The sequence below is a fragment of the Triturus cristatus genome, chromosome 2_2, assembly GCF_964204655.1.
Source record: "Triturus cristatus chromosome 2_2, aTriCri1.1, whole genome shotgun sequence".
Classification (NCBI taxonomy): Eukaryota; Metazoa; Chordata; class Amphibia; order Caudata; family Salamandridae; genus Triturus; species Triturus cristatus.
The window spans coordinates 1,249,589,853-1,249,604,802 of record NC_140582.1 but is presented as its reverse complement, the minus strand read 5'-3'; positions in this window follow the sequence as shown (position 1 = coordinate 1,249,604,802).

Genomic DNA, 14,950 nt, shown 5'->3' with positions numbered 1-14,950 from the left:
TGCGCAGTAAAAATTTCCCGTTTAAAGCGGTTTTAGTCCTTCGTTCAAGTTATCCACCATAGTAAACACATAAGCAAGCTTCACTAACCCGCGTGTTTGTGTGGTGCGCATTAGTTTTACATAAAACAATTTTAATAACTTGTTAATGAGTTAAAGGGAGCAGATTGCTTTCGAGCAAGTGTCTTTTCTATGAGTCCTTGCTCCATCAATCCCCTCTCTGATGGCATTTTGAGCCATCACAAAATTACCCATTCCAAACCAGATGCCAACTTTCAGCATTTCTCATTCTTTTCTTTTTCCTTCTCATTTTCATCTTTGTTTTCTAAATCTTTCATCTTTTTGTATATCCTCCCTTTCATTTCCTCCATTTGTATTTCCCCGTATTCCCTCTTTCTTTTCTTTCCTTTCCTATTCACTTCATATTTCCTTACTTTTCCTTTGTTTCTGCAACATTTACACCAAATCATTATTGTTAAAACTAGTATTGATATACCAACTACTGGAAGAATTATTTGACCTAAAATACTTTTCCCTAAATCAGAAAACCAGGTACCTATTGAAGAAATACTTTTTGTTAGTCTCTCCCATACATTGTCAACCTTCAGTGTTTTCAAATCTTCATGAAGTTTTGTAATATTCTTAAAATACCCTCTGATTTCCTTACTTTTAACAGGAATGTAAGTGCAACAATTTTGAACCTTCAGCATTCTACAGACTCCGCCCTCTTTTGCTAATAAAATATCAAGCGCAAGTCGAGTTTGTAAAACCATAGACCTAATTGCAACCATTTCTGTATTTATCATCAAGAAACCCCCAGCAGTATCAGTCGAGGGACGATCAACTACTGTTGACAATTTACAAATTCTATGTGATTTCAGAATGACTCCCACTGAAGGTAATAATGCACCAAATATATCACCTACTATTTCTGAAAAACTAGCTCTCTTTCTCCGTGTTAGTCCATTAGTGTTTTCATTGTTTCCAGTGATTCTTTTTACACGATACATTTTCGGAAATACTATCCCAAAGTAGCAGCTTCCGCACCACTGTGCAGGCAGCTTATAACAAGCATTATTACCACACACGTAGTAAACCCCAGGAAATACTGGATCAGTTCCCCCTTTTAGTCCACAATCTTCCAAAATTAGGAAGTTATGTTCACATTCACTGGAACCAAAAAATATGTTATTATAATCTGTCTTTAACCTATGGACTCAGATTTTCCTTTTCTTCACAAAGTCTAGGGACATCGCCGCATGAGCCTTGCCAGTTGTATAAATTCCTTCTTTCCCAGCCCATGGTGGTACATGAGCTTTCTGTTCAATAGCTTTCTTTTTGAAATCCTGTCTCCTTCCTTCAACTAAATTCAAAAACGCTTTCTCTTCTTCATGTAATATCCATGTTAGATTATTCTTGTGTGTCGTTACCATGTCTATTGATTTCATGGTTAAGAAAAATTCACCCATGAACTGTGCATCTTGGCTGCTAAGTACTGGATTCATATTCTTTCAAATAGGAAGGTCTGAAAATACTACATCAAAGTTTGAATAATAATACTGAACTTTTCCGGTTTTATAAAACAGACTTGCTAGAACACTACATGATATACCATATGTTAAAGGTAAATAGTGGTATGCAACTCCTTCTGACACTGACGCTGGTAATTTCATACAGACATAACAATCTCTAATCTCCATTGTATCTACGTATTGAAATAACATTTTTGTAAAAACATTTAAAGACGTATCATTATCTAATACTGTGTGATGCAAATCTGTCTCATCTGCTGCTTCTAATTCTACGCTATCTCCCTTTGTAGTAGCTGCTTTCTCATTAGTATCTGTATCATTTTTAGGTCTCGCCTAGCTATTGCGATAGCAATCGCTATGCGAGACTCTAGTAAGGGGCTCCCAAAAGGGCTCACAAAAGCGGATTGCATGGCGAGCACGCGCACAATCACGTGCATCGTGCCGCCATGCAATCCACTTTTGGGGAAGCGCTTCAGCCCACCGGCGCGTGCACCTACTTCAAAGGATCCGCTCCCCCGCCTGGAATGCGCTCCCCCGCCCCTTACCGCTTCAAAGCCCGCGTTTAGCGAGATTAAAGTGACACTTCAATCTGGCGCACGGGGAGCTCGAGCCCAACACGCTACTTTTGTCTTCCTTGTTTAGATTTGCCACCTTTGTTACTAGTTGTCCCACTTGTACGGCTTTCAAACCTGCGTCAACATTTTTTTCTCTTATGTTCCAGCTTTTCAACACTTACCAGCCCATAAGTCTTGTAATATAGCGGGAGAGGCAGAGAGCTCCACGGAGGCATAGAGTAGTAAACAGGAATGTGACTCATCAAATAATCAGGTGCACGATGTGATGCATAAGCACCTATGGTAAACAGCTTGATAAATGCTGACTGTAGAGGAACACTGAACTTCACGGTTTACCCTACACAACCCGATATATGTCGTGAAATGCAAACAAGTGCATTCTTGCGCTGCTCAGTTGAGATAGCTTTTCAGATTATGTGCATTTGTGAAATGCACGTTCAGGGGTATCTTGTTACTGAATAGGAGATGTTTATTGCTAAATCGGCAGTGGTACTCATTTTATCGATCTCAGAAGGATGAAAAGGCTGAGTAGACCAACAGGCTTTTAAATTATGATCCTGAGGTCAAACACAAGTCACTGCAGCTAGTGCATTGGTCTTCAGGCCCGTACGCGAGTCATGGCGTGATCAGATATGTTTACTGTCGCTGATGGAAGATCTGACCCCGAGTCAGTCACACCTTATTATCTTCCTGGGTACTGCCAGCACAGTTGAGTCCTCCCCTCATCACGGTGCTGTCAGGGGTTTCGCAGCACCCCTTACTCTCACCCGGAACTGTCAGTCAAGGGGCTGGGGCTGGCGTTAGGTGCCAGGGTCTAGATTTTCAATTACTGTATCACTGCGCCTTGATGCCCTCCCTGGAGTTCTTCTAGCGCTAGCCCCGCTCAGTTGGGCACCTAGTTGGGTAGGGTGGTCTGCAATTAAGGGTCCTCTTTTGATCCCTCTCGCCGCTTTAGCTCTCTAGTCGCGACCCCCCCCTGGCTGTTGGTTCTCTTTGGACACCCTCGTCCACTCGTTCTCTCATGAGACCCTCCCGCCGTTCAACCTCTTTTTCACCGCCCTCTCGTCGCTCTTTCTCTTGCTGCCCTCTGTGATCTCCAACCTTTTGCTCTCTCTTGACCCTCTCTTTGACTGACTTCCCCCTTCCCTGCCTCAGTTCCAGTTCTCTCTTTTCTCTCTCACCATTACTTCATACAGGGCTCTCACTCCCCTGTGACTCACTCATTACCTCTGCTGTGGCCTCCACGAGTGGCACACTCAGTGGTCGTGTCTCTGGCAGGGTGGTCTGGTCGTGCCTGCTTCTAGCAGGGGCAGCCTCGCCTCCCCCTGCCGCCACTCCCTGGACTGCCTTACGGGAAGCACTGTGCAGACTCGCAGTGCAGGCGGCTTCTCCATCCGGCACGGCACTCGGGGGATTAATTAGGGGATAAAAGACATGCCAGGCTGCACCGCCGCGAATGCTGCATGGCACCAAGCGCTTGGCACTCAGTGGAAATATCATTTTCATATCCCCTCCTCTCCCCTTTGTTAATCTCTCGCCTTGGCTGCGTTTGCTTTGAGTCACGTGTTGCACATTCTCTCTATGTATAGTGCGAATGGGCACTGATATTGTCCATACTTTACTTTCTCTGTTAAATGTAAGGAAGTTTGCACCACTGCTGCATATACAATAAATTGGGGCGCAGGCCACCCGCTCAGTAATGGAGTACTAAAAGCGGGAGGGGGGCAGCCCCTAGTTTTAAATGTAGAAATAACGCTAGCACGTGATATACAGATGAACCCACTTATCGCGCTCATCGAACAGCTAGCACACTTTTGTACTCAGTCTTGGGGTGGTTGAAGCGGTTTCTCCAGACTTCAGAGCACCTCCAGCTCATTATCGTGATAATCCAGGAGCGGCACAACGGTGTCTGTGATTGTTGGAGCTCTCTGAGGAGTCTCTCTGTAGCTATCAACGCTGCCTATAAAGCATCAGCGCTTGAGGCGTGAAACTGAAGCAAATTAAGGGGCGCTTCTAGGTGGAGCTCCTCGGCCTACACTAGAGTGTGAAAGCTCCTGATAAAGGGGTGTGAGGGCGGGAGGAGGCAGGGAGCTGATCATCTCCAGATTCAAATCCGGCTGCCCCGGAGCTCTCTTGCAGAACTTCACTTTCACGTGCTACGCTGCAGCCTGGCGAATTTCAAGGACTTCTGAAAGCGCACTGGGTTTCATTCCGACTTATAGGGCCTGCCTCGCGAACTGTGAGGTCTGGGTGGACCAGTCATAACCAATCACCTAGGGACAAACGGTATGCACAAGACTGCCCTCTAGAGGAGGGGTGTCCAGCTCCAGCCAGGAGGGCCGGATGTATGTCATGTTCTCACTGTAACCATCTTTGCCATCCAGGTCAACTCTATGTCAATGTATAATCCATGGTTTTAACAGCAGCCCACGCGTGATTTCTGCCACTTGTAAGCGGAGAGTCTTGGAGAGAGAGAGACGGAGAAACGATGCCAGAGACACAAATCTCAAGGGGGATTTTTGCAGGTGAAAAATGAATTTTCGGACCTTTTTCCAGGAGCATTCCAGGAAAGCTGAACCTGTGGCCGTTTCCAAGTATAACCTAGAAAGGTTTTTCTAAATTCCAGGAAGCCATAAACCTTCACCCAGGCACTTTTGGAAAAGACTCGGCTGATCGTGTTGTAGGAGACAAGGGCGCATGGCCGAGCAAATGCAAAGCAGAAACTGCCAGAATGATTTCACAGCTTTTTGATTCAGCCAGGACTCCCATACTATACCCCACCCCTAGGGGGCGTGAGTGACTGCTTCTCTGCCCCACTCTTCATCTTCTTCGTTCACTAACGGGCCAAGCTGTTCATTTTTCATCCAACTCCATCTTACCACCCGAGTGCTTCCGTCTCTCTGCCAACATTCATCTTAGTTTATGAAGTCTTGTTCGCCTCCTTCTGCACACAGGGCTGCAGCATCCCTGAGCGGTACCAGGCACCACCATTACCATATCAGGAGATCTTTTGGGCAGGATGGATGTAAATAAAGCACAGAACTGCATCCCCTTTGGCCTGGAGATGGATGTGGGTGAACAGCGTTACAACAAACAAATGATGGACGGAATGCTGACAATGCATACATTCTCCCCCAGTCAAGAGATCTGGGTTAAATCCATCGTTCTTTTGCCCACTACACCACCCCAGTTTAGACATGGCCATATGCAAATCAGTCTTGACCCTGTGCCTCATGGGAACAGTCCAGCCCGAACTGCCAAGCCATGTCTTCCCTGGACCGGAATCAAGCATCCTAGGACCGGTTTCTGGCTATCAGCCGTCATCAGCCAGGATAGCTTGACTCCAGTGGCGTAGTGAGCACGGGTCCCACGTCTGGGAATACCCATCCCACTTAGGGCGAAAAGCGTTACAACAAACAATGTGGGTGAAGACATTCAGCTGCTAGTGCACATTGTTTTACATCAGTGCATTTTCAGACTCAACAGCAGCTACCATGCCATGTTAGAGAGCACTGGCTGCAAGGTGCCCCAGAGCTTCACCAACCTGTTCATGGAGCCTTCAAGAAACAAGCATTTGCAATGCAATAGGTCTCGCATTTACGCAAGTTTAAGCTATTGGCATTGTAAATGACAATGCGTTTTATTTATGTTTAAAAAACGAAAACAAAAATAAAAGGCATTGTCATTTGCAATGTCAATAGCTCAAACTCGCAATAATGCGAGACCTATTGCATTTTTAATTACAGAGCGGTAGATTCACAAAGTATGGCATGGTGCCATTTTGTATGGCATTGATACAGATAGTTGCCGGGTCCATTCAAACCGGAAATGCAGACGTGTCTGATGTGCAGTGGCGATTGGCCATCAATGAAACTTTAGAGCTTAGACTCTTTCAATTCTTTTAGCACAAAGTACTGAGAGCAGTGAACCCGCTGCCACCCTCTGTACCGAGCAGTGTTTGTCACCTATTTACAGAAGAAAGCACAATCGCGCAGTTATCCGAGGTAATTGAAGGACTTCGGTCAGATGACCCGTTTGTTGAAACAGGGCTTTTCAAAGAACAAGGCAGGTGAGCGCGGTACATAAACAGGCTTTAAAGACAAGCATTTGCAATGCAATAGGTCTCGTATTTACGCAAGTTTAAGCTATTGGCATTGTAAATGACAATGCGTTTTGTTTTTGTTTTAAAAACCAAAACATAAATAAAAGGCATTGTCATTTACAATGCCAATAGCTCAAACTCGCGTAAATGCGAGGCCTATTGCATTGCAAATGCTTGTTCTTATTTGTTATCATAAAATAAGGTACCGCCACTGTTAGAAATAACCATACTGAGATCACTAATAAAATGCTACATATGCAAGCTCTACAACATCTTTGTTTTAAACTTCGTCTCGGTTGCTCAGTGACTTCTTTTTTCGCCATTTTAATTTAAGAAGATGTTTCTTCTTTTTCTTTCTTCACTTGGAAATTCAAACTCTTGTTTTCAAGGTGGCCTCAATTTTATTTCATCAATCTTTGCAGCATCCACTTCTTCTGATTCCTTACTTAAATCTAAATTTTCAAATTCTTCTAATATGACATAGGTCCACTCAGGGGCCTTGTATTTATTGTTCAAAATTCTCAGTCTTGGGCTTCTTCGTGTTTTTCTCACAATTGACTGTTTTGACTGAGTTTGACTAGTAATTTCATTCACTTCCTCTCGTCTTTCTCTTGTTTTTCTCAGATAGTATCTCTGTCTTTTCACTCCACCTGGCCAGCTGTCACCTTTTCTGACCCTTTTGACCTGAACTGTACTTTCACCCTCTCCGTCTTTTTCTAAGGTTCTTTTATTTTCAGTATGTCTAGGCACAATCTGTTCTTGATCTGAATCACTCTCTACCTGTTCCTGTTCAGGTCTTAATGTTGGTGTTTCATCAGCCTGAACCTGTTCTTCTCCCTCTATCTGGTTCTGTTCAGGTCTTACTACAATTTTTTTTCTTTTGCTGCCTGAACGTGTTCTTCTTTCTCTATCTGTCTCTGCTCAGGTCTTTGAATAGTTCTGTTCACTTTTGCCTGAGTATATTCTTCTTTCCCTGTCTGGTCCTGCTCAGGGTATTGAGTAACTTTATGCACTTCTTCCTGAGCGTGTTCTTCTACACCTATCTGGTCCTCACTACTTTCCTGTCTCGCTAATCTGGTTCTTCCTCTTGTTTGAATAACAACTTCAGGTATGTCAATCATTGGTATCCATTCCCCCTGACCTGTGCTCGGTTGTTCCTCGTCTATTACTTCAGAATATATCACTCTAGATTCTCCGACTTCACAACCTTCAGCTGTTTCAACTGGTTCAATCAGTGGCTGTTCTTCTTCAGTGGGCCCTGGAACGCTTTTTGTATGGCTTGCGTGAATCCAGTGGGGTAAATCTGCACACTTCACTGCTGTGGTAGTGACCAGTATGACTTGACGTGGTTTATCCCACCTGGGTGCTAGTTGCGATTTTCTGGCGTGTTTCTTCACTACCACCCAGTCTCCAGGATTCAAATCATACGCCTGTGTTGGCTACCTGGCAACTGCGTCTTCTCCAACCTGGTGAGAGACAGAACGCACTAGGTCAGCCAATCCTGTGCAATAGTCCAATACCAGATCATCAGTTATATTTATCAATTTATGTCCAGGAATAAATGCTTGCCTCATTGCCCTTCCCATGAGTATTTCATGTGGACGCAATCCTGTTTTCCTATCAGGAATACTTCGGAGTCTCATCAGCACAAGAGGCAATGCATCTGGCCATTTCAGCAATGTGGATGCACACACTTTTCCTAACCTTGACTTGATTGAGCCATTTAATTGCTCAACCACTCCAGAAGCCTCTGGGCGGTATGCACAGTGCAGCTTTTGTTCAATTTTGAATGCTTCACAGATTAATCAAATTATTTCATTATTAAAATGAGGTCCTCTGTCCGATTCCAAAGTGATTGGGAAACCGAAACGTGGAATCAACTCCCTGAACAGTAATTCTGTAAGACTATCATTTCTTCTTGTGGGGTATGCCTCTACCTATCTTGGGAACAGCCACAAGTACATATCTCAATCCATTGAACGGAAGCAACTCAATGAAATCTAACTGCAATCTCGTGAATAGTCCTTCTGCCTTTCCAATTTTTCCCCAACTGACCACTGTCTTTCTGCCTAGATTTAACTGCTGACAGATTAAGCATCTTTGACAAAGGCTGTCTGAGACTACCCTAAACTTTGGATTGTACCAACTCTGTCTGAATAGTCTTATCATTGAATCCCTGCAAATATGTGTTGTTTCATGGTATACTCTTGCCATTTGAGAGAGTAGGCAATCTGGCATGACTGGTCTGCCATCGGTGTATACCCATACATCATCTTCTGTCCTTCTTTCACAACCTAACCTTATCCAGATTTCCTTTTATTTCACCTCAACTTCATCCTGCAACTGTCTAACCTCATCCCATGTTTCTAGAGTAAGGTAATACCACTGACCGCGGCGTTTTCATCTTGAACTAGCGCTCTATCTTTGCTCTGTTGTAAATTTAATCCGTTTTTAAGCTGTTCCCCGGTTTTCTATTTTGTTAGTTTTATTTTAATTTTTCCCCTGTTTTTAATACTCTTTATTGGCCACATACCTGCATTATAAATTGTGCCCCCACCGCTGCCTTTAGCGGGTTTGAAATCGGCAGATACACTCGTATTTGGCCGCCATTTTGGGAAGGTTTGACTATTCAGTCCTGGCACCAGCACGCTGAGCGCTCTAGTGCTCCGGCGGAGGTGAGGGGAGGCCCTATTTAAGACGAGCATTGGGTTTTCGCGCACGGAGAGTAAGGTAATACCACTGACCGCGGCGTTTTCATCTTGAACTAGCGCTCTATCTTTGCTCTGTTGTAAATTTAATCCGTTTTTAAGCTGTTCCCCGGTTTTCTATTTTGTTAGTTTTATTTTAATTTTTCCCCTGTTTTTAATACTCTTTATTGGCCACATACCTGCATTATAAATTGTGCCCCCACCGCTGCCTTTAGCGGGTTTGAAATCGGCAGATACACTCGTATTTGGCCGCCATTTTGGGAAGGTTTGACTATTCAGTCCTGGCACCAGCACGCTGAGCGCTCTAGTGCTCCGGCGGAGGTGAGGGGAGGCCCTATTTAAGACGAGCATTGGGTTTTCGCGCACGGAGAGTAAGGTAATACCACTGACCGCGGCGTTTTCATCTTGAACTAGCGCTCTATCTTTGCTCTGTTGTAAATTTAATCCGTTTTTAAGCTGTTCCCCGGTTTTCTATTTTGTTAGTTTTATTTTACTTTTTCCCCTGTTTTTAATACTCTTTATTGGCCACATACCTGCATTATAAATTGTGCCCCCACCGCTGCCTTTAGCGGGTTTGAAATCGGCAGATACACTCGTATTTGGCCGCCATTTTGGGAAGGTTTGACTATTCAGTCCTGGCACCAGCACGCTGAGCGCTCTAGTGCTCCGGCGGAGGTGAGGGGAGGCCCTATTTAAAGCTCGCTGTGGTCGCGCAGCGGTGACGCGCAGCGGTGGTGCCAGACTCGTGCCGGAGTCGGGCCAGAGTCTTGCCCGTCTGCGCTCGTCCGCGTTGAGGACGGGCTGCAGGACGGGCTGTCCTTCATTATTATGCCCTTCGACAATCAGACTCAGGGTGGTCGTAAGTACATCTACTCTTTAACGACATTACTGTCTTTTCGACCTTGCACCCCCTTATTTTGTTCCTTGTGCATTCTGCCTTGCCATTATTTCACTTGTGCTGGTTGTGGCTTCACTACTGGTAAAATGCAGCTCTCCAAGACACAGCAGAGCGTTAAGCACTATAGGGGAAAAAGAAAGCCCACCAAGGGCCCTATCACCTCCCCGTCCCCTCTCCATTTCTGGAGCCTAAATTGTAGATCGCTCCCTAGGAACAAACTAAACATCTTCGATTTTATCACTGAGGAATCACCTGACGCTCTGTTCCTGACCGAGACTTGGATTCAGGCCAGCTCGGGTCCGGACATTGCCGCAGCCGTCCCTCCTAACTATGTTGTGCTGCATCAGGACAGACCCTTAGGTAAAGGTGGTGGAATTGCAATCATTTATAAATCTATCTATCAATGTAAACTGGAATCTCTACATCGTCCAGGTAGTGAGGCTGCACTGTTCAAATTTACGATTAATCCTCGAATGACGCTCTCCGGTTTGCTAATTTATCGGCCGCCCGGAAATGCCGCACCTTGGATTCCCTCACTTATTGATTGCTTATCAGCAACACTACTAAAATCTAATAATTTCACCATTCTTGGTGATTTAAACATTCACTTCGATGATGTCAACAACCCCCTCAATAAAGTCTTTCTTTCTGACCTTGAGGTTTTTAACCTCAAACTCTGTAACTCTGGAGCCACTCATAATGCTGGCCATCTTTTGGATCCAATCATCTCTACTCTCTCATTTGACTGTATCCACTCTGCCCGCCCGCTTGTCTGGTATGATCACTATGCGGTTCACTTTGTACTACCACCTGCTTTATACTCTGCCAGGGTCCATGCGGATGAAATTAAATCATCGTATCGCTGGGACAAGCTCAATATAGCCGATTTTAACCTGCGTCTAACTGAGTCTATTCCATCCTCCATCAATACTGACCAGAATCTGAATGTTTCCATCTCTGATTGGCTGACAGATGCAGTATCGACTCTTGTCCCTCAATCCAGGAGCAAACATAGATCCTTGCGCCCACCAGCACCCTGGTATTCAGAGGAGCTGAAAATCCAACGCTCCAAATGCAAAGCCCTGGAGAGGAAATGGAGGGCGTCCTATTCAGCTTCCTCTAAAGTGATCTACAAAGAAGAATTAAAACTTTATCATGCAAACTGCAAACGTGCTAAGGCCTCCTACACTGTTTCCACAATCACTTCAGTGCAAAACTGTCCCCGAACTCTTTTTGCCACAGTTAAAAAACTCACAGGAGCTGATACTGTCCCCGCACTGCCGGCTTTAGATGCCACACAATGTAATGCCATTGCTGACTTTTTTGTATCTAAGGTTGAGGGCATCCATCAATCTCTTGCTTCCCTTCCCTCTCCAACTGATTTCTCTCTACACGGTCCGTATTGTAATACCTCCACCTTCCCCACTGAGTTTATTTACAACTGGACACCATTTGACGACTCTTCCTTCCTATCCTGCTTAAAAAGCATCAGGTCTGGATCTCCGCGGGACCCAGTCCCCATGAAGATACTCAAACAACTTGACCTTGAACCACGAAGATTCCTAATGAGGCTATTAAACGTCTCGCTCACCGAATCTCGAGTGGAACAGGACTGGAAACATGCCATGGTCGTCCCCCTGCTTAAAAAATCTGGTGCTGACATCACAAATCTTGCCAACTTCAGGCCTATATCCCTGCTGCCAGTCTGTTCTAAAATCCTAGAACGCCATGTTAACACCCAGCTTAATGAGTTTGTTGAAAACATGGGATATCTCCATCCGTCCCAATCAGGCTTTCGCGCTAATTACTCCACCGAATCCGCACTCCTAGGGGTAACTGAGCGACTCCGACACGGTATCGATGGCGGTGAGACCTTTGCGCTGATTCTTCTTGACTTAAGCGCTGCTTTCGATACCGTGTCCCACTCCATTCTATTGGAGTCTCTCGGTTCCCTCGGTGTTGCTGGATCTGCGCTCGCCTGGGTGTCCTCATTTCTTAATGAGCGCACCTTTCAAGTTTTCTCAAACAAAGCTGAATCTGCGATTCATTCCTCTGCCTACGGCGTCCCCCAAGGGTCTATATTGAGCCCTCTGTTGTTTAATATTTACATCAGACCACTTGCTTCCATCGTAGAGGACGCCGGTCTGTCTATATACTCATACGCAGACGACACGCAGATTGTGTTCTCTTTGTCTAGCAGCAGGGCTCAAGACACCTCTGCCCTCAAAATCGGCCTCTCCCGCGTTGCAGCTTGGATGCAAATGCATCTGTTAAAGCTCAACGGAGACAAGACCGAGGTGATCATACTAGGCAAACAAAAAGATCTCTGGGGTCCACGACATTGGCCCAGTGACATGGGTCCTCTGCCTACCCCCGTGCCTGTTGCTCGCAACCTCGGTGTCCTAATCGACGACAAACTCTCGATGAGGCAGCAGGCAACTAAGGTTGCTGCGATCTGCTTTAACACTCTTCGCTGGTTGCAAAAGATCATATGGATGCTGCCTGAGTCCACTCGTAGAACTGTCGTACAGGCCCTTGTGATGTCCCATATCGACTATGGCAATGTGCTTTATCTAGGAGCAGATAAAGCTACAATCAATAAACTCCAGGTTGTACAGAACTCAGCCGCCCGCCTGCTGCGTAATGTCCCAAGGAGAATGTCCGCAATGCAGGCTCTACGTGACCTCCATTGGTTAAAAATCTCGGATCGAGTGGCCTTCAAAACTTTGTGCATCCTCTTCAAAATTCGCCAAGGCTCCGCTCCGGCCTACTTGCACAATCTTGCGCAGCCATATCAGCCTGGCCGCCTTTTGAGGTCATCCAACAGTGGCAATCTTGTGATTCCCAGAATCCGACTGACAAAAATGGGAGGCCGTTCATTCGCATATCTGGGCCCCAAGATGTGGAATGCTCTCCCATTGGCACTTAAAACAGAAACCAGTCTTCTGGCTTTCCGCAAAAATCTGAAGACCCTCCTGTTCTAGTTCCAGATTCCTCCGGTCTAGTGTCTCCCTCTTGCAATTACTTGTTTTCCGATTTCTCCTCCAGTCTATCCCTGGCGCCGGGAAACCCACTGCGGGTAGCTGCGCGCAATATAAGTTCAATAAAATAAAATAAATAGAGCTGAGAAAAACATAAGTTGGCAGCTGATTTCACTTGTTTCAATCTTTCTCTTAAGTGCCATGTTATTTCTTGCACAATATTGAGCAATTTGGTCTGTATATCCGTTACCTGCCGCCACATAGTCATTTCCTGACTGGTGAGCAGCACACTTGACCACTGCTATTTCTTTTGGCAATTGTATGCTTATGGATACTGGGTGGACATCAGTCTAGTTGCATTGTGTGAGTGAGGCAAGAGCCCCAGTGAATCCTGGGTGGGCACCATTCTAGTCGGAGTGTGAGAGTGGGGCAGGAACCCTCATGGATACTGGGTGGACATCAGTCTAGTTGCATTGTGCGGGTGAGGCGAGATCCCCAATTGATCCTGGGTGGACATCATTCTACTCGCAGTGTGAAAGTGGGGGAGGATCCTTCATGCATACTGGTTGGACATCAGTCTAGTTGCATTGTGCGAGAGGGGCTGGAGCTTTCATGGATCCTGGGTGGACATCATTCTAGTCGAAGTGTGAGAGTGGGGCAGGATCCATTATGGATACAGGCCGGATATCAGTCTAGTTGCATTGTGTGGGTGAGGCGAGAGCCCCAATTGATCCTGGGTGGACATCATTCTAGTGGCAGTGTGAGAGTGAGGCAGGATCCCTCAAGGATACAGGCTGGACATCAGTCTAGTTGCATTATGCGTGTGAGGCGAGAGCCCCAATTGATCCTGGGTGGACATCATTCTAGTGGCAGTGTGAGAGTGAGGCAGGATCCCTCAAGGATACTGGGTGGACAACAGTCTAGTTTTATTGTGCGAGTGAGGCGAGAGCCCCAATTGATCCTGGGTGGACATCATTCTAGTGGCAGTGTGAGAGTGAGGCAGGATCCCTCAAGGATACAGGGTGGACATCAGTCTAGTTGCATTATGCGGGTGAGGCGAGAGCCCCAATTGATCCTGGGTGGACATCATTCTAGTGGCAGTGTGAGAGTGAGGCAGGATCCCTCAAGGATACTGGGTGGACATCAGCCTAGTTTTATTGTGCGAGTGAGGCGAGAGCCCCAATTGATCCAGGGTGGACATCATTCTAGTCGGAGTGTGAGAGTGGAGCATGATCCCTCATGGATACTGGGTGGACATCATTCTAGTCACAGTGTGAGAGTGAGGCAGGATCCCTCATGGATACTGAGTGGACATCAGTGTAGTTGCATTCTGTGAGTAAGGCAAGAGCCCCAATTGATCCTAGGTGGACATCATTCTAGTCAAAGTGTGAGAGTGGGGCAGGATCCCTCATGGATACTGGGTGGGGTGGACATCAGTCTAGTCGCACTGTGAGGGTGAGGCAAGATCCCCAATTGATCCTGGATGGACATCATTCTAGTCGCAGTGTGATAGTGGGGCAGGATCCCTCATGGATACTGGTTGAACATCAGTCTAGTTTCATTGTGCAAGTGGGGCTGGCGCTCGCATGGTTTCTGGGTGGACATCATTCTAGTCGAAGTGTGAGAGTGGGGCAGGATCCCTTATGGATACTGGGTGGACATCAGTCTAGTTGCATTGTGCGGGTGAGGCGAGAGCCCCAATTGAACCTGGGTGGACATCATTCTAGTCAAAGTGTGAGAATGGGGCAGGATCACTCATGGATACTGGGTGGACATCAGTCTAGTTGCATTGTGTGAGTGAGGTGAGATCCCCCAATTCATCCTGGGTGGACATCATTCTAGTGACAGTGTGAGAGTGAGGAAGGATCCCTCAAGGATACTGGGTGGACATCAGTCTAGTTGCATTGTGCGGGTGAGGCAAGAGCCCCAATTGGTCCTGGGTGGACATCATTCTAGTCGCAGTGTGAGAGTGAGGCAGGATCCCTCATGGATACTGGGTGGACATTAGTCTAGTTCCATTGTGCGGGTGAGGTGAGAGCCCCAATTGATCCTAAGTGGACATCATTTTAGTCGCAGTGTGAGAGTGGGGCAGGATCCCTCATGGATACTGGGTGGACAACAGTCTAGTTGCATTGTGCGAGTGAGGCGAGAGCCCCA